Source organism: Ranitomeya imitator, chromosome 1, assembly GCF_032444005.1.
Source record: "Ranitomeya imitator isolate aRanImi1 chromosome 1, aRanImi1.pri, whole genome shotgun sequence".
Taxonomy (NCBI): domain Eukaryota; kingdom Metazoa; phylum Chordata; class Amphibia; order Anura; family Dendrobatidae; genus Ranitomeya; species Ranitomeya imitator.
In genome coordinates, this window is record NC_091282.1 from 673,003,975 (window position 1) to 673,026,823 (window position 22,849).

The following is a 22,849-nucleotide window of genomic DNA, read 5'->3' on the forward strand; positions in this document are numbered from 1 at the left end:
CCAAACGACACGGTGACACAGACGAAGTTGCGCAGGAGGTACAAGAAGAGTTATTAGATGACCCAGTTCTTGACCCCGATTGGCAGCCATTGGGGGAACAGGGTGCAGGCGGCAGCAGTTCTGAAGCAGAGGAGGAGGAGGGGCCGCAGCAGGCATCAACATCGCCACAGGTTCCATCTGCCGGGCCCGTATCTTGCCCAAAACGCGTGGCAAAGCCAAAACCTGGTGGAGGACAGCGTGGCCATCCGGTTAAAGCTCAGTCTGCAATGCCTGAAAAGGTATCCGATGCTAGAAAGAGTGCAGTCTGGCATTTTTTTAAACAACATCCAATTGATCAGCGCAAAGTCATCTGTCAAAAATGTTCTACTTCCTTAAGCAGAGGTCAGAATCTGAAAAGTCTCAATACTAGTTGCATGCATAGACATTTAACCACCATGCATTTGAAAGCTTGGACTAACTACCAAACGTCCCTTAAGGTTGTTGCACCCTCGGCCAATGAAGCTAGTCATCAACGCAACATCCCTTCCGGCAGTGTAGGACCACCATTTAGCGCACCACCTGCTGTATCTGTGCAGGTATCTTTGCCAGGCCAAAGCAGTCAGGGTCAGGGAATCACCAGTTTCGTAGTAGGAAACACTGCATCTAGGGCACCGGCGGCAACAATACCATCTCCCACCGTCTCTCAGTCTGCCATGTCCACCGGCACCCCCGCTAGTTCCACGATCTCCAGCTCTCCAGTCCAGCTCACCCTACATGAGACTATGGTTAGAAAAAGGAAATACTTAGCCTCGCATCCGCGTACACAGGGTTTGAACGCCCACATAGCTAGACTAATCTCGTTAGAGATGATGCCCTACCGGTTAGTTGAAAGCGAAGCTTTCAAAGACCTGATGGACTACGCTGTACCACGCTACGAGCTACCCAGTCGACACTTTTTTTTCCAGAAAAGCCATCCCAGCCCTCCACCAGCATGTTAAAGAGCGCATCGTCCATGCACTCAGGCAATCTGTGAGCACAAAGGTGCACCTGACAACAGATGCATGGACCAGTAGGCATGGCCAGGGTCGTTACGTGTCCATCACGGCACACTGGGTAAATGTGGTGGATTCAGGGTCCACAGGGGACAGCAAGTTTGGGACAGTTCTGCCTAGCCCACGGTCTAGTAAACAGTTGTCTGTAGCCGTTCGCACCCCCTCCTCCTCCTCCTCCTCCTCGTCCTCCTGCAGAAGCAAGAGCTCGTCCACAGACCGCAGTCGCACAAACACTCCATCCGCACCTGCCACTGTTGCACACCAGGTCTCCCATTATGGGGCAGCTACTGGCAAACGTCAGCAGGCTGTATTGGCTATGAAGTGTTTGGGCGACAATAGACACACCGCGGAAGTTCTGTCCGAGTTCTTGCAGCAAGAAACGCAGTCGTGGCTGGGCACTGTAGATCTTGAGGCAGGCAAGGTAGTGAGTGATAACGGAAGGAATTTCATGGCTGCCATCTCCCTTTCCCAACTGAAACACATTCCTTGCCTGGCTCACACCTTAAACCTGGTGGTGCAGTGCTTCCTGAAAAGTTATCCGGGGTTATCCGACCTGCTCCTCAAAGTGCGTGGACTTTGCGCACATATCCGCCGTTCGCCTGTACACTCCAGCCGTATGCAGACCTATCAGCGTTCTTTGAACCTTCCCCAGCATCGCCTAATCATAGACGTTGCAACAAGGTGGAACTCAACACTGCACATGCTTCAGGGACTGTGCGAACAGAGGCGGGCTGTTATGTTTTTGTGGGAGGATACACATACACGGGCAGGCAGTAGGATGGCAGACATGGAGTTGTCAGGTGTGCATTGGTCGAAGATTCAAGACATGTGTCAAGTCCTTCAGTGTTTTGAGGAATGCACACGGCTGGTTAGTGCAGACAACGCCATAATAAGCATGAGCATCCCCCTAATGCGTCTGCTGATGCAAAGTTTGACGCACATAAAGGATCAGGCGTCTGCACCAGAGGAAGAGGAAAGCCTTGATGACAGTCAGCGATTGTCTGGTCAGGGCAGTGTACATGACGAGGTACCGGGCGAAGAGGAGGTGGAGGATGAGGAGGATGATGGGGATGAGTATATTTTTAATGAGGAAGCTTTCCCGGGGGCACGGGAAATTGGTGGCGTGGCAAGGCCGGGTTCTGGTTTTTTGAGGGACACAAGTGACGTAGATTTGCCTGCAACTGCCCCTCAACCAAGCACAACCGCAGATTTGACAACGGGAACTTTGGCCCACATGGCGGATTATGCCTTGCGTATCCTCAAAAGGGACACACGCATTACAAAAATGATGAACGATGACGATTACTGGTTGGCCTGCCTCCTTGATCCTCGCTATAAAGGCAAATTGCAAAATATTATGCCACATGAGAACTTGGAACTAATATTAGCAACAAAACAATCAACTCTTGTTGACCGTTTGCTTCTGGCATTCCCTGCACACAGCGCCCGTGATCGTTCTCACACGAGCTCCAGGGGCCAGCAGACCAGAGGTGTTAGAGGGGCAGAAATCAGAAGTGGCGTTGGCCAGAGGGGTTTTCTGACCAGGTTGTGGAGTGATTTTTCTATGACCGCAGACAGGACAGGTACTGCAGCATCAATTCAAAGTGACAGGAGACAACATTTGTCCAGTATGGTTACAAACTATTTTTCATCCCTTATCGACGTTCTCCCTCAACCGTCATTCCCATTTGATTACTGGGCATCCAAATTAGACACCTGGCCAGAATTGGCAGAATATGCATTGCAGGAGCTTGCTTGCCCGGCAGCTAGTGTCCTATCAGAAAGAGTATTCAGTGCTGCAGGTTCAATACTAACAGAAAAAAGGACTCGTCTGGCTACCCAAAATGTAGATGATCTAACCTTCATCAAAATGAACCACAACTGGATTTCAAAATCTTTTGCCCCACCCTGCCCGGCTGACACCTAGCTTTCCTATGAAAAGGTCTTGCCTGTGGACTATTCTGAATGACTTTTCCAATCTCGTAATTTTCTTCACCTGATTGTCCAGCATACGACATGTTTCCACCTCACGAAATGGCCAAACTCCCCACACGGGGCCGTGCTATCGCCACTTTGCGCTTGGACCCTTGAGAGTGCTGTTTGTCTGAAGAGGTGGGTGTGGCCGCTTTTGGTCGACGGCACTGCCACTGGGTCCCTCATAGTACAATAAAGTGTCTCTGGCGGTGGTGGTGCGCACCCAACGTCAGACACACCGTTGTAATATGAGGGGCCCTGTGCCTGTACCCCCGGCCACAAGACAGTTCCCCCCCCCAGCTCAAACAGTGCTCTACCACTAGCAAAATTATCTCTCACAGCTTCACCAATGTGTAGTCTAGGCGCTGACATCCTTCAATGCCTGGCACTGACAATACCATTGTTTTGACATTTTTGTTATGTTAGGCCTTCGAAGCCTGTCTGCGGTCCCTTCTTTCTACAACTACTACACTGACCAGGCCACTGCTGGCCGTGTTACCCTGGAACCAATTTAAAAGTGCCTACAGCCAGCCCAAGTTTGTTATGTTAGGCCTTCGAAGCCTGTCTGCGGTCACTCCTTCCACTAGACTTCCACTGACCAGACCACTGCTGCCCGTGTACCCCTGGAACCAATTTAAAAGTGCCTACAGCCAGCCCAAGTTTGTTATGTTAGGCCTTCGAAGCCTGTCTGCGGTCACTCCTTCCACTAGACTTCCACAGACCAGACCACTGCTGCCCGTGTACCCCTGGAACCAATTTAAAAGTGCCTACAGCCAGCCCAAGTTTGTTATGTTAGGCCTTCGAAGCCTGTCTGCGGTCACTCCTTCCACTAGACTTCCACAGACCAGACCACTGCTGCCCGTGTACCCCTGGAACCAATTTAAAAGTGCCTACAGCCAGCCCAAGTTTGTTATGTTAGGCCTTGGAAGCCTGTCTGCGGTCACTCCTTCCACTAGACTTCCACTGACCATACACTGCTGCCCATGTACCCCTGGAACCAATTTAAAAGTGTCTACAGCCAGCCCAAGTTTGTTATGTTAGGCCTTCGAAGCCTGTCTGCGGTCACTCCTTCCACTAGACTTCCACAGACCAGACCACTGCTGCCCGTGTACCCCTGGAACCAATTTAAAAGTGCCTACAGCCAGCCCAAGTTTGTTATGTTAGGCCTTCGAAGCCTGTCTGCGGTCACTCCTTCCACTAGACTTCCACAGACCAGACCACTGCTGCCCGTGTACCCCTGGAACCAATTTAAAAGTGCCTACAGCCAGCCGAAGTTTGTTATGTTAGGCCTTGGAAGCCTGTCTGCGGTCACTCCTTCCACTAGACTTCCACTGACCATACACTGCTGCCCATGTACCCCTGGAACCAATTTAAAAGTGCCTACAGCCAGCCCAAGTTTGTTATGTTAGGCCTTCGAAGCCTGTCTGCGGTCACTCCTTCCACTAGACTTCCACTGACCAGACCACTGCTGCCCGTGTACCCCTGGAACCAATTTAAAAGTGCCTACAGCCAGCCCAAGTTTGTTATGTTAGGCCTTCGAAGCCTGTCTGCGGTCACTCCTTCCACTAGACTTCCACAGACCAGACCACTGCTGCCCGTGTACCCCTGGAACCAATTTAAAAGTGCCTACAGCCAGCCCAAGTTTGTTATGTTAGGCCTTGGAAGCCTGTCTGCGGTCACTCCTTCCACTAGACTTCCACTGACCATACACTGCTGCCCATGTACCCCTGGAACAAATTTAAAAGTGCCTACAGCCAGCCCAAGTTTGTTATGTTAGGCCTTCGAAGCCTGTCTGCGTCCCGTTCTTTCAACTACAACTACACTGACCAGGCCACTGATGGCCGTGTTCCCCTGGAACCAATTTTAACTTGCCTACAGCCAGCCCTATGTTATTATGTTAGGCCTTCGAAGCCTGTCTGCGTCCCGTTCTTTCAACTACAACTACACTGACCAGGCCACTGATGGCCGTGTTCCCCTGGAACCAATTTTAACTTGCCTACAGCCAGCCCAATGTTAGGCCTTTGATGCCTGTCTGCCGTCACTCCTTCCACTAGGCCTCCACTGACCTGTCTATTGCTGCCCGTGTACCCCTTGAACCAACATCATTAAATATAAAAAAAATTAATTTGATTATAAAAAATAAGATCGTGTTGAGATCTCAAATGCAGACATTTTAACAATCAAAACAAACACACAACAAATATCTGGAACTGTACTACAAAGGTCCAACAGCTACAATTTCTTTCTCCTGCAAGAAGTTAACTGAAAGTTTTTTGGAGTTGTTAACACAGATATGGCATCCACCGAGTGTTGTCCTGTCGCGTCTCCTTTAAATTATTTCCAATAAGATGTTAAACTATTAATTTAATAAAATCAATAATTAAAAAAATAATTGAGTAAGTCAAAAGCACATTGCAAATAAACATTAATTACAAATCAAGAAGCATGGCGCGTCCGAGGGTGAGTAGATACCGAATAAGAATATAATCACCCTCGGACGCGCAATGCTTATTTACAACAGCCTTCCTTCCTAAGAATCAGCCCTTCCGTGGTGTAGAGAGAGGTTGTGTTACACTCCAAGGTGTTCCCCAGGTTGCCTTTCCTGAGCTTCGATCTTCCGGCTCTCGTTTAGTAGCTGTTGGAAACTACGCTGCATTAGGCCTACTAATTGTGTATGGGTGAAACAGTGGCGCATCTGCGGTCCCTCCTTCCACTAGGCCTCCACTGACCTGTCTACTGCGGCCCGTGTACCCCTTGAACCAACCTAATAAAATATTTAAAAAATTAATTTGATTATAAAAAATAAGATCGTGTTGAGATCTCAAATGCAGACATTTTAACAATCAAAACAAACACACAACAAATATCTGGAACTGTACTACAAAGGTCCAACAGCTACAATTTCTTTCTCCTGCAAGAAGTTAACTGAAAGTTTTTTGGAGTTGTTAACACAGATATGGCATCCACCGAGTGTTGTCCTGTCGCGTCTCCTTTAAATTATTTCCAATAAGATGTTAAACTATTAATTTAATAAAATCAATAATTAAAAAAATAATTGAGTAAGTCAAAAGCACATTGCAAATAAACATTAATTACAAATCAAGAAGCATGGCGCGTCCGAGGGTGAGTAGATACCGAATAAGAATATAATCACCCTCGGACGCGCAATGCTTATTTACAACAGCCTTCCTTCCTAAGAATCAGCCCTTTCGTGGTGTAGAGAGAGGTTGTGTTACACTCCAAGGTGTTCCCCGGGTTGCCTTTCATGAGCTTCGATCTTCCGGCTCTCGTTTAGTAGTTGGTGGAAACTACGCTGCATTAGGCCTACAAATTTGGTATGGGGTGTAGAGACAGGTTGTGTTACACTCCAAGGTTTTCACCAGGTTGCCTTTCCTGAGCTTCTATCTTCAGGCTCTCATTAAATTGTGGTTAAATGGAACAACTGCATTTGGCGTACTAGTTGGTTTGGGGCCTACTATCGGTGTCTGCCGCTCCTTGCTGTTCTCCTGGTTTCCTGTCCTGAAATTCCATTTTCAGCCTCTCGTTAAGTAGTTGTTAATGTTAAACTGCATTTGGCCTACTAGTTGGGTTGGGGCCTACTATCGGTGTCTGCCACTCCTTGCTGTTCTCCTCCACTGAACAAAGCTGTGCCGCCTGTTTACTACGGTTGCCAATTTTGAACTGCATTTCGACTACTTACTGATTTGGCCCTACTCTCTGTGTCAGCCTCTCATTCCAGTTGTCCTCCACTGCAATGCCCCCTGGTTATTCCTGTGTTACCAATTTTGAACTGCATTTAGCCCACTTTCTTCTTTGGGCCTATATCTGTGTTTCCACTTCATCGTGCCCATTGCCCAGCCAGTGATAGATGAGTCTGCTGGTACATTGACCCATAACGCAACATTCCCCGTGCACGCTACACAACAACATTGTGACCCTGCTGAAAGTCAGGTTGCTCTTCCCGCATACCATACCACCTTACACGGGGACAAAGAGGAAGGTGCAGATGAAAGTGCAGGTTCCTTCATCAGGTGGGGGGAGGAATACTAGTTGGCGACGTCACTGGCACAGGGCCTCTCATAGTACGCAAAAGTGTTGCTGCCGGTGGGAGGCGCCCCCGCCGTGCAAACACACCGCTGTACTTTGAGGGGCCCTGTGCCAGTGCCAATGCCAACGAGTGGGCCCCCCCTGCTTGCTCAGGTTCACAGCACTTGCAAAGTTGAAATACTTACCTCTCCCTGCTCCACTGCCGTGACGTGGTCCAGATTTCCTGGGCCCACTAATTACTTGAACCAGCCCTACCCCCACAACTTTAGCCAAATGACCCCCAATTTCAAATGCCTTCCAATTATTATAAGGTAAATTACGCTTGACAAGCTTCATTAAGAAGAATGGATGGTTTTGACATTAAAATGGGCACTCTAGGTGTTTTCCTGGCCCCCACTCACTGCCGACTATGCTGCCCCATTGACTTGCATTGGGTTTCGTGTTTCGGTCGATCCCGACTTTACGTCATAATCGGCCGATTTCACTCGACCCGACTTTGGACATAGTCGGGTTTTGCAAAACCCGGCTCGACTCTAAAAAGGTCAAGGTCGCTCAACTCTAGTGCAGAGTGCTCCGTTGTTCCTGAGCACTCTGAAGCAGGTCTTTTTGGGACCTCGTGTCACCCATGATACGGCGCTCCAACTGTTGGCATTGACTCAGGGCTCGTCCTTGGTCAGCCATTTTGCCGTCCACTTCCGCACTCTAGCATCTGAGCTGGAGTGGTCGGATAAAGCCCTTATTCCCATATTTTGGAGGGGGCTGGCTGACCACGTTAAGGACGCCCTGGCCACTAGGGAGATTCCCGCCACACTGGAAGAATTAATAACAGTATCTACTCGTATTGACCTCCGTTTTCACGAGCGGAGGTTAGAGCGAGCCCAATGTAGGCACAGGTTTCGGCTGGCTCCCACCTTCGCCAAACCTTTGGAATCTCCAGCCCAGGCTCCTGAGTCTCATGAACCTAAGGTAGTGTCACGAGCGGGATCTAAGTCCCAGACCGCTCGTGCACTCCAGGTTTGCCATATTTGCCAACAGTCAGGACATCTAGCCACCAGATGTCACCAGCGGTTGAGGAAACGTCAGCTTCTAGTGGTAGTAGGTGGAGGTGCACTAGACACGGTGATGTTTGCCTCCAAATTGTCCTTTAAGGGGACAATAACTTTAGGCTCATCCTCCCACTCAGTGGAGCTCTGCGTGGATTCTGGAGTGGAGGGCAATTTTATGTCTTCTGCCTTCGCCCAACGTCACACAATACCCCTGGTTATGCTATCTCAACCAGTAATGGTACGAGTGATGAATGGGTCGACACTCCCCGCACAGATAACACATCAGACCATCCCTTTTACTCTGTCCATGTCACCATCTCATCAGGAGATTATATCCCTGCTCATCATTCCTGAGGGGATTGATGAGGTCCTGTTGGGGATACCTTGGTTACGGTACCACTCTCCTCACATCGAGTGGTCCTCAGGCAGAATTCTGGGATGGGGTGAATCATGTGGGGGTAGGTGTCACCGAGAGTGCGTTCAGGTTGCTACTACAGAGGTACCCGCAGATCTTTCCTCTCTTCCCAAGGAATATTGGTCTTATGCAGACGTGCTCTCCAAAAAGGCAGCGGAGACCCTTCCGCCCCATCGCCCCTATGACTGTCCTATCGATCTCTTGCCAGGTGCGGAGCCTCCCCGGGGTCGAGTTTATCCATTATCTCTCCCGGAGACGGAGGCCATGTCTCAGTACATTCAAGAGAATCTGGCAAGAGGGTTCATCAGGAAGTTAGTGTCACCTGCTGGGGGAGGGTTCTTCTTCGTGCAGAAGAAGAATGGGGAATTACGTCCATGCATAGACTACAGGGGTCTTAGCGCTATCACCGTTAAGAGTAGAGTTGAGCGACCTTGACCTTTTTAGAGTCGAGCCGGGTTTTGCGAAACCCGACTATGTCCAAAGTCGGGTCGAGTGAAATCGGCCGATTATGACGTAAAGTCGGGATCGACCGAAACACGAAACCCAATGCAAGTCAATGGGGCAGCATAGTCGGCAGTGAGTGGGGGCCAGGAAAACACCTAGAGTGCCCATTTTAATGTCAAAACCATCCATTCTTCTTAATGAAGCTTGTCAAGCGTAATTTACCTTATAATAATTGGAAGGCATTTGAAATTGGGGGTCATTTGGCTAAAGTTGTGGGGGGTAGGGCTGGTTCAAGTAATTAGTGGGCCCAGGAAATCTGGACCACGTCACGGCAGTGGAGCAGGGAGAGGTAAGTATTTCAACTTTGCAAGTGCTGTGAACCTGAGCAAGCAGGGGGGGCCCACTCGTTGGCATTGGCACTGGCACAGGGCCCCTCAAAGTACAGCGGTGTGTTTGCACGGCGGGGGCGCCTCCCACCGGCAGCAACACTTTTGCGTACTATGAGAGGCCCTGTGCCAGTGACGTCGCCAACTAGTATTCCTCCCCCCACCTGATGAAGGAACCTGCACTTTCATCTGCACCTTCCTCTTTGTCCCCGTGTAAGGTGGTATGGTATGCGGGAAGAGCAACCTGACTTTCAGCAGGGTCACAATGTTGTTGTGTAGCGTGCACGGGGAATGTTGCGTTATGGGTCAATATACCAGCAGACTCATCTATCACTGGCTGGGCAATGGGCACGATGAAGTGGAAACACAGATATAGGCCCAAAGAAGAAAGTGGGCTAAATGCAGTTCAAAATTGGTAACACAGGAATAACCAGGGGGCATTGCAGTGGAGGACAACTGGAATGAGAGGCTGACACAGAGAGTAGGGCCAAATCAGTAAGTAGTCGAAATGCAGTTCAAAATTGGCAACCGTAGTAAACAGGCGGCACAGCTTTGTTCAGTGGAGGAGAACAGCAAGGAGTGGCAGACACCGATAGTAGGCCCCAACCCAACTAGTAGGCCAAATGCAGTTTAACATTAACAACTACTTAACGAGAGGCTGAAAATGGAATTTCAGGACAGGAAACCAGGAGAACAGCAAGGAGCGGCAGACACCGATAGTAGGCCCCAAACCAACTAGTACGCCAAATGCAGTTGTTCCATTTAACCACAATTTAATGAGAGCCTGAAGATAGAAGCTCAGGAAAGGCAACCTGGTGAAAACCTTGGAGTGTAACACAACCTGTCTCTACACCCCATACCAAATTTGTAGGCCTAATGCAGCGTAGTTTCCACCAACTACTAAACGAGAGCCGGAAGATCGAAGCTCATGAAAGGCAACCCGGGGAACACCTTGGAGTGTAACACAACCTCTCTCTACACCACGAAAGGGCTGATTCTTAGGAAGGAAGGCTGTTGTAAATAAGCATTGCGCGTCCGAGGGTGATTATATTCTTATTCGGTATCTACTCACCCTCGGACGCGCCATGCTTCTTGATTTGTAATTAATGTTTATTTGCAATGTGCTTTTGACTTACTCAATTATTTTTTTAATTATTGATTTTATTAAATTAATAGTTTAACATCTTATTGGAAATAATTTAAAGGAGACGCGACAGGACAACACTCGGTGGATGCCATATCTGTGTTAACAACTCCAAAAAACTTTCAGTTAACTTCTTGCAGGAGAAAGAAATTGTAGCTGTTGGACCTTTGTAGTACAGTTCCAGATATTTGTTGTGTGTTTGTTTTGATTGTTAAAATGTCTGCATTTGAGATCTCAACACGATCTTATTTTTTATAATCAAATTAATTTTTTAAATATTTTATTAGGTTGGTTCAAGGGGTACACGGGCCGCAGTAGACAGGTCAGTGGAGGCCTAGTGGAAGGAGGGACCGCAGATGCGCCACTGTTTCACCCATACACAATTAGTAGGCCTAATGCAGCGTAGTTTCCAACAGCTACTAAACGAGAGCCGGAAGATCGAAGCTCAGGAAAGGCAACCTGGGGAACACCTTGGAGTGTAACACAACCTCTCTCTACACCACGGAAGGGCTGATTCTTAGGAAGGAAGGCTGTTGTAAATAAGCATTGCGCGTCCGAGGGTGATTATATTCTTATTCGGTATCTACTCACCCTCGGACGCGCCATGCTTCTTGATTTGTAATTAATGTTTATTTGCAATGTGCTTTTGACTTACTCAATTATTTTTTTAATTATTGATTTTATTAAATTAATAGTTTAACATCTTATTGGAAATAATTTAAAGGAGACGCGACAGGACAACACTCGGTGGATGCCATATCTGTGTTAACAACTCCAAAAAACTTTCAGTTAACTTCTTGCAGGAGAAAGAAATTGTAGCTGTTGGACCTTTGTAGTACAGTTCCAGATATTTGTTGTGTGTTTGTTTTGATTGTTAAAATGTCTGCATTTGAGATCTCAACACGATCTTATTTTTTATAATCAAATTAATTTTTTTTATATTTAATGATGTTGGTTCAAGGGGTACACGGGCAGCAATAGACAGGTCAGTGGAGGCCTAGTGGAAGGAGTGACGGCAGACAGGCATCAAAGGCCTAACATTGGGCTGGCTGTAGGCAAGTTAAAATTGGTTCCAGGGGAACACGGCCATCAGTGGCCTGGTCAGTGTAGTTGTAGTTGAAAGAACGGGACGCAGACAGGCTTCGAAGGCCTAACATAATAACATAGGGCTGGCTGTAGGCAAGTTAAAATTGGTTCCAGGGGAACACGGCCATCAGTGGCCTGGTCAGTGTAGTTGTAGTTGAAAGAACGGGACGCAGACAGGCTTCGAAGGCCTAACATAACAAACTTGGGCTGGCTGTAGGCACTTTTAAATTTGTTCCAGGGGTACATGGGCAGCAGTGTATGGTCAGTGGAAGTCTAGTGGAAGGAGTGACCGCAGACAGGCTTCCAAGGCCTAACATAACAAACTTGGGCTGGCTGTAGGCACTTTTAAATTGGTTCCAGGGGTACACGAGCAGCAGTGGTCTGGTCAGTGGAAGTCTAGTGGAAGGAGTGACCGCAGACAGGCTTCCAAGGCCTAACATAACAAACTTGGGTTGGCTGTAGGCACTTTTAAATTGGTTCCAGGGGTACACGGGCAGCAGTGGTCTGGTCTGTGGAAGTCTAGTGGAAGGAGTGACCGGAGACAGGCTTCGAAGGCCTAACATAACAAACTTGGGCTGGCTGTAGGCACTTTTAAATTGGTTCCAGGGGTACACGGGCAGCAGTGGTCTGGTCAGTGGAAGTCTAGTGGAAGGAGTGACCGCAGACAGGCTTCCAAGGCCTAACATAACAAACTTGGGCTGGCTGTAGGCACTTTTAAATTGGTTCCAGGGGTACACGGGCAGCAGTGGTCTGGTCAGTGGAAGTCTAGTGGAAGGAGTGACCGCAGACAGGCTTCCAAGGCCTAACATAACAAACTTGGGCTGGCTGTAGGCACTTTTAAATTGGTTCCAGGGGTACACGGGCAGCAGTGGTCTGGTCTGTGGAAGTCTAGTGGAAGGAGTGACCGCAGACAGGCTTCGAAGGCCTAACATAACAAACTTGGGCTGGCTGTAGGCACTTTTAAATTGGTTCCAGGGGTACACGGGCAGCAGTGGTCTGGTCAGTGGAAGTTTAGTGGAAGGAGTGACTGCAGACAGGCTTCCAAGGCCTAACATAACAAACTTGGGCTGGCTGTAGGCACTTTTAAATTGGTTCCAGGGGTACACGGGCAGCAGTGGTCTGGTCTGTGGAAGTCTAGTGGAAGGAGTGACCGCAGACAGGCTTCGAAGGCCTAACATAACAAACTTGGGCTGGCTGTAGGCACTTTTAAATTGGTTCCAGGGGTACACGGGCAGCAGTGGTCTGGTCAGTGGAAGTCTAGTGGAAGGAGTGACCGCAGACAGGTTTCGAAGGCCTAACATAACAAACTTGGGCTGGCTGTAGGCACTTTTAAATTGGTTGCAGGGGTACACGGGCAGCAGTGGTCTGGTCAGTGGAAGTCTAGTGGAAGGAGTGACCGCAGACAGGCTTCGAAGGCCTAACATAACAAAATTGGGCTGGCTGTAGGCACTTTTAAATTGGTTCCAGGGGTACATGGGCAGCAGTGTATGGTCAGTGGAAGTCTAGTGGAAGGAGTGACGGCAGACAGTCTTCGAAGGCCTAACATAACAAAATTGGGCTGACTGTAGGCACTTTTAAATTGGTTCCAGGGTAACACGGCCAGCAGTGGCCTGGTCAGTGTAGTAGTTGTAGAAAGAAGGGACCGCAGACAGGCTTCGAAGGCCTAACATAACAAAAATGTCAAAACAATGGTATTGTCAGTGCCAGGCATTGAAGGATGTCAGCGCCTAGACTACACATTGGTGAAGCTGTGAGAGATAATTTTGCTAGTGGTAGAGCACTGTTTGAGCTGGGGGGGGGAACTGTCTTGTGGCCGGCGGTACAGGCACAGGGCCCCTCATATTACAACGGTGTGTCTGACGTTGGGTGCGCACCACCACCGCCAGAGACACTTTATTGTACTATGAGGGACCCAGTGGCAGTGCCGTCGACCAAAAGCGGCCACACCCACCTCTTCAGACAAACAGCACTCTCAAGGGTCCAAGCGCAAAGTGGCGATAGCACGGCCCCGTGTGGGGAGTTTGGCCATTTCGTGAGGTGGAAACATGTCGTATGCTGGACAATCAGGTGAAGAAAATTACGAGATTGGAAAAGTCATTCAGAATAGTCCACAGGCAAGACCTTTTCATAGGAAAGCTAGGTGTCAGCCGGGCAGGGTGGGGCAAAAGATTTTGAAATCCAGTTGTGGTTCATTTTAATGAAGGTTAGATCATCTACATTTTGGGTAGCCAGACGAGTCCTTTTTTCTGTTAGTATTGAACCTGCAGCACTGAATACTCTTTCTGATAGGACACTAGCTGCCGGGCAAGCAAGCTCCTGCAATGCATATTCTGCCAATTCTGGCCAGGTGTCTAATTTGGATGCCCAGTAATCAAATGGGAATGACGGTTGAGGGAGAACGTCGATAAGGGATGAAAAATAGTTTGTAACCATACTGGACAAATGTTGTCTCCTGTCACTTTGAATTGATGCTGCAGTACCTGTCCTGTCTGCGGTCATAGAAAAATCACTCCACAACCTGGTCAGAAAACCCCTCTGGCCAACGCCACTTCTGATTTCTGCCCCTCTAACACCTCTGGTCTGCTGGCCCCTGGAGCTCGTGTGAGAACGATCACGGGCGCTGTGTGCAGGGAATGCCAGAAGCAAACGGTCAACAAGAGTTGATTGTTTTGTTGCTAATATTAGTTCCAAGTTCTCATGTGGCATAATATTTTGCAATTTGCCTTTATAGCGAGGATCAAGGAGGCAGGCCAACCAGTAATCGTCATCGTTCATCATTTTTGTAATGCGTGTGTCCCTTTTGAGGATACGCAAGGCATAATCCGCCATGTGGGCCAAAGTTCCCGTTGTCAAATCTGCGGTTGTGCTTGGTTGAGGGGCAGTTGCAGGCAAATCTACGTCACTTGTGTCCCTCAAAAAACCAGAACCCGGCCTTGCCACGCCACCAATTTCCCGTGCCCCCGGGAAAGCTTCCTCATTAAAAATATACTCATCCCCATCATCCTCCTCATCCTCCACCTCCTCTTCGCCCGGTACCTCGTCATGTACACTGCCCTGACCAGACAATCGCTGACTGTCATCAAGGCTTTCCTCTTCCTCTGGTGCAGACGCCTGATCCTTTATGTGCATCAAACTTTGCATCAGCAGACGCATTAGGGGGATGCTCATGCTTATTATGGCGTTGTCTGCACTAACCAGCCGTGTGCATTCCTCAAAACACTGAAGGACTTGACACATGTCTTGAATCTTCGACCACTGCACACCTGACAACTCCATGTCTGCCATCCTACTGCCTGCCCGTGTATGTGTATCCTCCCACAAAAACATAACAGCCCGCCTCTGTTCGCACAGTCTCTGAAGCATGTGCAGTGTTGAGTTCCACCTTGTTGCAACGTCTATGATTAGGCGATGCTGGGGAAGGTTCAAAGAACGCTGATAGGTCTGCATACGGCTGGAGTGTACAGGCGAACGGCGGATATGTGCGCAAAGTCCACGCACTTTGAGGAGCAGGTCGGATAACCCCGGATAACTTTTCAGGAAGCACTGCACCACCAGGTTTAAGGTGTGAGCCAGGCAAGGAATGTGTTTCAGTTGGGAAAGGGAGATGGCAGCCATGAAATTCCTTCCGTTATCACTCACTACCTTGCCTGCCTCAAGATCTACAGTGCCCAGCCACGACTGCGTTTCTTGCTGCAAGAACTCGGACAGAACTTCCGCGGTGTGTCTATTGTCGCCCAAACACTTCATAGCCAATACAGCCTGCTGACGTTTGCCAGTAGCTGCCCCATAATGGGAGACCTGGTGTGCAACAGTGGCAGGTGCGGATGGAGTGTTTGTGCGACTGCGGTCTGTGGACGAGCTCTTGCTTCTGCAGGAGGACGAGGAGGAGGAGGAGGAGGAGGGGGTGCGAACGGCTACAGACAACTGTTTACTAGACCGTGGGCTAGGCAGAACTGTCCCAAACTTGCTGTCCCCTGTGGACCCTGAATCCACCACATTTACCCAGTGTGCCGTGATGGACACATAACGTCCCTGGCCATGCCTACTGGTCCATGCATCTGTTGTCAGGTGCACCTTTGTGCTCACAGATTGCCTGAGTGCATGGACGATGCGCTCTTTAACATGCTGGTGGAGGGCTGGGATGGCTTTTCTGGAAAAAAAGTGTCGACTGGGTAGCTCGTAGCGTGGTACAGCGTAGTCCATCAGGTCTTTGAAAGCTTCGCTTTCAACTAACCGGTAGGGCATCATCTCTAACGAGATTAGTCTAGCTATGTGGGCGTTCAAACCCTGTGTACGCGGATGCGAGGCTAAGTATTTCCTTTTTCTAACCATAGTCTCATGTAGGGTGAGCTGGACTGGAGAGCTGGAGATCGTGGAACTAGCGGGGGTGCCGGTGGACATGGCAGACTGAGAGACGGTGGGAGATGGTATTGTTGCCGCCGGTGCCCTAGATGCAGTGTTTCCTACTACGAAACTGGTGATTCCCTGACCCTGACTGCTTTGGCCTGGCAAAGATACCTGCACAGATACAGCAGGTGGTGCGCTAAATGGTGGTCCTACACTGCCGGAAGGGATGTTGCGTTGATGACTAGCTTCATTGGCCGAGGGTGCAACAACCTTAAGGGACGTTTGGTAGTTAGTCCAAGCTTTCAAATGCATGGTGGTTAAATGTCTATGCATGCAACTAGTATTGAGACTTTTCAGATTCTGACCTCTGCTTAAGGAAGTAGAACATTTTTGACAGATGACTTTGCGCTGATCAATTGGATGTTGTTTAAAAAAATGCCAGACTGCACTCTTTCTAGCATCGGATACCTTTTCAGGCATTGCAGACTGAGCTTTAACCGGATGGCCACGCTGTCCTCCACCAGGTTTTGGCTTTGCCACGCGTTTTGGGCAAGATACGGGCCCGGCAGATGGAACCTGTGGCGATGTTGATGCCTGCTGCGGCCCCTCCTCCTCCTCTGCTTCAGAACTGCTGCCGCCTGCACCCTGTTCCCCCAATGGCTGCCAATCGGGGTCAAGAACTGGGTCATCTAATAACTCTTCTTGTACCTCCTGCGCAACTTCGTCTGTGTCACCGTGTCGTTTGGTGGTATAGCGTTCGTGATGGGGCAACATAGTCTCATCAGGGTCTGATTCTTGATCAGCACCCTGCGAGGGCAATGTTGTGGTCTGAGTCAAAGGACCAGCATAGTAGTCTGGCTGTGGCTGTGCGTCAGTGCACTCCATGTCAGATTCAACTTGTAATGGCCATGGACTGTTAAGTGCTTCACTTTCTAAGCCAGGGACGGTATGTGTAAAGAGCTCCATGGAGTAACCCGTTGTGTCGCCTGCTGCATTCTTCTCTGTTGTTGTTTTTGCTGAAGAGGACAAGGAAGTGACTTGTCCCTGACCGTGAACATCCACTAACGACGCGCTGCTTTTACTTTTACCAGTTTCACGAGAGGAGGCAAAAGAGCTAGAGGCTGAGTCAGCAAGATAAGCCAAAACTTGCTCTTGCTGCTCCGGCTTTAAAAGCGGTTTTCCTAATCCCAGAAAAGGGAGCGTTCGAGGCCTTGTGTAGCCGGACGACGAACCTGGCTCCACAGCTCCAGACTTAGGTGCAATATTTTTTTCCCCACGACCACCTGATGCTCCACCACTACCACTACCCTCATTACCAGCTGACAATGAACGCCCCCGGCCACGACCTCTTCCACTAGACTTCCTCATTGTTTTAAAAACGTAACCAAACTAACGTTATTTGTTGCAGTCACACAACTTACACGGTGAGCTATAACTTCAGTATGATTTAGCTACCCCTTTACAGGTTGGTGAGACCACAGCGAAAATCAGGCCCAATGTTACACACTCTGTTTTTGGTGGCTGCAAATTAGAGAGATGCCCCACACGCAGGACTGTCACTGAAGCACAAATGTTAATATTAATGTCACACTATTATTTTTTTTTTATTTTTATTTTTTTCAGGAACACTTTAGAAACCCCAAAAAAAAAAAAAAAATAGATTTTTGCAGGGAGAATTTAGAAAACAAATGTAACAAACTATATGCTTTCTATGGGCCACTGAGTGAGAGATGACGCACACAGGAATCAGGAGTGGCACACAAGCCCAGAGGCCAATATTTTTCTACCAATGATTGATGGAGTTATTTTCTCTGGTAGATTTTGGAACCCAAATCAAGGAAAAAAAATATAGGCTTTCTATGGACCACAATTGGAGAGAGAGAGAGAGAGAGAGAGAGAGAGAGAGAGAGAGAGAGATGGCACACCCAGGAGTCAAGACTGGCACACAAGCAGAAAGGCCAATATTAATCTCCCATTTTTTGGGGGGGTTTGTTTTTTTTTTTTTTTTTTTTTTCAGGGAGACTTTAGAAAAAAAAATAATAAAAAAAATATGATTTTATCAGGAAGAATTTAGAAACCAAATAAAATAAAATGATTTTTTCAGGGAGAATTTATAAAACAAATAAAAACAAAAATAGGCGTTCTATGGCCCACTGACTGAGAGATGACGCACACAGGAGTCAGGAGTGGCACACAAGCCCAGAGGCCAATATTTTTCTACCAATGATTGATGTAGTTATTTTCTCTGGTAGATTTTGGAACCCAAATCAAGGAAAAAAAATATAGGCTTTCTATGGACCACAATTGGAGAGAGAGAGAGAGAGAGAGAGAGAGAGAGAGATGGCACACCCAGGAGTCAAGACTGGCACACAAGCAGAAAGGCCAATATTAATCTCCCAGTTTTTTTTGGTTGTTTTTTTTTTTTTTTTTTCAGGGAGACTTTAGAAAAAAAAATAATAAAAAAAATATGATTTTATCAGGAAGAATTTAGAAACCAAATAAAATAAAATGATTTTTTCAGGAAGAATTTATAAAACAAATAAAACCAAAAATAGGCGTTCTATGGCCCACTGACTGAGAGATGACGCACACAGGAGTCAAGACTGGCACACAAGCAGAAAGGCCAATATTAATCTCCCACTGTTTTTTTTTTTTTTTTTTCAGGGAGACTTTAGAAAGAAAAATAATAAAAAAAATATGATTTTATCAGGAAGAATTTAGAAACCAAATAAAATAAAATGATTTTTTCAGGGAGAATTTATAAAACTAATAAAACAAAAAATAGGCGTTCAATGGCCCACTGAGTGAGAGATGACGCACACAGGAGTCAAGACTGGCACACAAGCAGAAAGGCCAATATTAATCCCCCACTGTTTTTTTTGTTTGTTTGTTTTTTTGTTTTGTTTTTTTCAGGGAGACTTTAGAAAAAAAAATAATAAAAAAAATATGATTTTATCAGGAAGAATTTAGAAACCAAATAAAATAAAATGATTTTTTCAGGGAGAATTTAGAAAACAAATAAAACCAAAAATAGGCGTTCTATGGCCCACTGACTGAGAGAGAGAGAGAGAGAGATGGCACGCTTAATACTGGCACACAAGCCCAAAGGGCAATATTAATCTCCCTTTTTTTTTCAGGGAGAATTTCTAAAACCCCAAAAAAAAAAAAAATAGGCTTTCTATGGCCCACTATTTGTGAGAGAGATGGGACGCTCAGGACTGGCACAGATGGCACGCTCAGGACTGGCACTGAAGCCCAGAGGCCAATATTAATCTCCCTTTTTTTCTGGGAGAATTTATAAAACCAAAAAAATATTTAAATAGGCTTTCTATGGCCCACTATTTGTGAGAGAGATGGCACGCTCAGGACTGGCACAGATGGCACGCTCACAACTGGCACACAAGCCCAGAGGCCAATATTAATCTCCCTTTTTTTCAGGGAGAATTTATAAAACCAAAAAAAAAATTAAATAGGCTTTCTATGGCCCACTATTTGTGAGAGAGATGGCACGCTCAGGACTGGCACAGATGGCACGCTCACAACTGGCACACAAGCCCAGAGGCCAATATTAATCTCCCTTTTTTCAGGGAAAATTTATAAAACCAAAAAAAAAATTAAATAGGCTTTCTATGGCCCACTATTTGTGAGAGAGATGGCACGCTCACAACTGGCACAGATGGCACGCTCACAACTGGCACACAAGCCCAGAGGCCAATATTAATCTCCCTTTTTTCAGGGAAAATTTATAAAACCAAAAAAAAAATTAAATAGGCTTTCTATGGCCCACTATTTGTGAGAGAGATGGCACGCTCAGGACTGGCACAGATGGCACGCTCACAACTGGCACACAACCCCAGAGGCCAATATTAATCTCCCTTTTTTTCAGGGAGAATTTATAAAACCAAAAAAAAAAATTAAATAGGCTTTCTATGGCCCACTATTTGTGAGAGAGATGGCACGCTCAGGGCTGGCACAGATGGCACGCTCACAACTGGCACACAAGCCCAGAGGCCAATATTAATCTCCCTTTTTTCAGGGAAAATTTATAAAACCAAAAAAAAAATTAAATAGGCTTTCTATGGCCCACTATTTGTGAGAGAGATGGCACGCTCAGGACTGGCACAGATGGCACGCTCACAACTGGCACACAAGCCCAGAGGCCAATATTAATCTCCCTTTTTTTCAGGGAGAATTTATAAAACCAAAAAAAAAATTAAATAGGCTTTCTATGGCCCACTATTTGTGAGAGAGATGGCACGCTCAGGGCTGGCACAGATGGCACGCTCAGGACTGGCACACAAGCCCAGAGGCCAATATTAATCTCCCTTTTTTTCAGGGAGAATTTATAAAACCCAAAAAAAAATAAAATAGGCTTTCTATGGCCCACTATTTGTGAGAGAGATGGCACACTCAGGACTGGCACACAAGCCCAAAGGCTAATATTAATCTCCCACTGTATTTTTATCAGGGAGAATTTATACACCCCACAAAAAAAAATACAGAAAAATGAAAAGGCTTTCTATGGCCCACTATGTGAGAGAGATGGCACACACAGGGATGGCACTCTAGCAGAAATGCCAAATTGCCAATCTTAATCTCCCACCAAAAAAAAAAAAAAACAGGGAATGTCCTACAATTACTATCTCCCTGCCTGCAGTAATCTCAGCCAGGTATGGCAGGCAGCAATAAGGAGTGGACTGATGCACAAATCAAATAAAAAGTGTGGACAAACAAAAAAGATAGCTGTGCAGAAAGGAAGGAACAAGAGGATTTGTGCTTTGAAAAAAGCAGTTGGTTTGCACAGCGGCGTACACACAGCAATGCAGCTATCAGGGAGCCTTCTAGGGCAGCCCAATGAGCTACAGCGCTGAGGGGGAAAAAAAAAAAAAAAACTTCCACTGTCCCTGCACACCGAGGGTGGTGTTGGACAGTGCAAATCGCTGCAGCACAAGCGGTTTTGTGGTTAATGGACCCTGCCTAACGCTATCCCTGCTTCTGACAAAGCGGCAGCAACCTCTCCCTAAGCTCAGATCAGCAGCAGTAAGATGGCGGTCGGCGGGAACGCCTCTTTATAGCCCCTGTGACGTCGCAGACAGCAAGCCAATCACTGCAATGCCCTTCTCAAAGATGGTGGGGACCAGGACCTATGTCATCACGCTGCCCACACTCTGCGTTTACCTTCATTGGCTGAGAAATGGCGCTTTTCGCGTCATTGAAACGCGACTTTGGCGCGAAAGTCGCGTACCGCATGGCCGACCCCGCACAGGGGTCGGATCGGGTTTCATGAAACCCCGACTTAGCCAAAAGTCGGCGACTTTTGAAAATGTTCGACCCGTTTCGCTCAACCCTAGTTAAGAGCAAGTATCCTTTGCCCTTGATATCCGAGCTCTTCGATAGGCTTCGGGGAGCTAGAGTGTTTACTAAATTAGATCTGCGGGGTGCTTATAACCTGATTCACATCCGTGAGGGGGACGAATGGAAAACGGCGTTCAACACCAGAGATGGGCACTATGAGTATCTGGTGATGCCCTTCGGGCTCTGTAATTCCCCAGCAGTTTTCCAAGACTTTGTCAACGACATCTTCCGGGATGTGCTTTCCACCTCAGTTGTAGTCTATCTGGATGATATTCTCATCTTTTCTGCAGATATTGACTCCCACCGGAGAGATGTTGGCAGAGTCTTCGACCTCCTACGGGCAAACTCTCTTTATGCTAAGTTGGAGAAGTGTTTGTTTGAGCAGGACTGCTTACCTTTCCTGGGCTATATCATCTCCGCCCAGGGATTGGCTATGGATCCTGCCAAACTACAGGCTGTGATGGACTGGCAAGAGCCCCATTCTCTTAAAGCGGTGCAGCGCTTTATGGGGTTCATTAACTATTACCGCCAGTTCATTCCCCACTTCTCAACTCTGGTAGCTCCCTTGGTAGCCCTCACCAAGAAGGGAGCGAATCCCAAATTGTGGTCGGAAGAGGTCTCCAAGGCCTTCACTTCTATTAAGTCCCACTTTGCTAGCGCTCCCATCTTACATCGTCCCGATGTGGATAAGCCATTCCTAATGGAGGTGGATGCCTCATCCGTTGGTGCTGGAGCAGTCCTCTATCAAAAGGATGCTCAAGGTCGGAAGCATCCATGCTTCTTCTTCTCTAAGACCTTCACGCCAGCAGAGAGAAACTACTCCATCGGGGATAGGGAGCTGCTAGCAATGAAATTGGCCTTTTCTGAGTGGAGACATCTTCTGGAAGGTGCACGCTTTCCCTTCCAAGTTTACACGGACCACAAAAATTTGGTCTATTTGCAAACAGCCCAGCGGCTAAATTCTCGTCAGGCCAGATGGTCCTTGTTCTTTTCCCGGTTCCACTTTTCCCTTCATTTTCTCGCCGGGGAGAAGAATATTCGTGCTGATGCTCTCTCTCGCTCCCTTATGTCAACTGAAGAGCAGGAAGAGGAGCCTCGGCTTATTGTCCCTTCCGAGAGCCTGAGAACCATAGCGCCAGTTTCGCTGGAGTCTGTGCCTCCGGGCAAGACTTTTGTGCCCATTAATTTGCGACCGGAGGTTCTCTCTTGGGCTCATTCGTCCAGGGTGGGTGGACACTTTGGGACAAAGAGGACATCTGAGCTACTGGCGAGGACGTACTGGTGGCCGCATATGGTCCGGGATGTCAGGGATTATATTCTGGCGTGTGTCTCCTGCGCCAAAAATAAATCTCCGCGTCAAAGGCCAGCTGGGTTGCTCTATCCCTTGCCGGTGGCAGATAGGCCCTGGGAGATGGTCGGGATGGACTTTGTCGTGGGTTTACCCAAATCTCGCGGCTGTACCATCATTTGGGTCATCACCGATCATTTGTCAAAAATGGTGCATTTGGTGCCGCTACCACGGTTACCTTCTGCACGGGCCTTGGCAGCGTTGTTCATTAAACACATCTTCCGCC